The following is a 905-nucleotide window of genomic DNA, read 5'->3' on the forward strand; positions in this document are numbered from 1 at the left end:
CAGGCCCCAGGACCGAGCCCTGGGGGACTCCGCTACCCACCTCCCCCCAGGTCGAGTATGACCCATCCACCACCACCCTCTGAGTGCGACCCCTCAGCCAATCTGCAATCCATCTGACTGTGTAGGCATCTATGCCACAGTCACCTAGTTTTTTAACTAGGATGGGGTGAGAGACGGTGTCAAAGGCCTTGCTGAAGTCCAGAAAGACTACATCCACCGTGACACCTGCATCCATGGCCTTTGTGACCTGATCGTAGAAGGCAATCAGGTTGGTCTGACATGATCTCCCCCTAATAAATCCATGCTTTTGTTGTTCCTCTCTCTCTCTCTCTGTTTTTTTTTGCAAAATATATATGTGTATATGTCGTGCGCGCGCGCACACACACATACACACACACACACACATATATAATTCCAGCTCCAGTGCTCTGCCAAGTGGGCCCTGTGGTTCACTTTGCAGATCAAAGCACACTAAAAACCCATTACACAGTTCGTACTGCATATCCTCATGCCTGTGCACCGCTCTCCCACCCATACCCCTACCCACTGCCCTCCCTTGAGGGCCTGCCCCTGAAAAAAGTCTACACTAGACCCCTCACAGGGCTCCTGTGTCTGAAATGAAGCAGCAGACCTCTACCTCGCCTCAGACTAGGGTCACCTTTGGGAACAGGAAGGGTGTAAGGAAAAAAGAAAGGCCATTAAGTTATGTCTGTTTTGCTCTGACAACTTCTCCTGTCCTCAGATTGCTCCTCAGTCCTCCTCATTGTGTTAGCTTTGGAAACAGAGTTTCCTAATGACATAGTATAATTTTTGAAGAATTGTGGAAACAGCCTCCCAGCCCTGTGCCAGCTTCAGCTGTAACTTCAGCTGTCCAAAAGCAAAGTATCCATCCAAATTACCATCAC

Source organism: Gavialis gangeticus, unplaced genomic scaffold (assembly GCF_001723915.1).
Source record: "Gavialis gangeticus isolate Ggan-Ray unplaced genomic scaffold, GavGan_comp1, whole genome shotgun sequence".
Lineage (NCBI taxonomy): Eukaryota > Metazoa > Chordata > Crocodylia > Gavialidae > Gavialis > Gavialis gangeticus.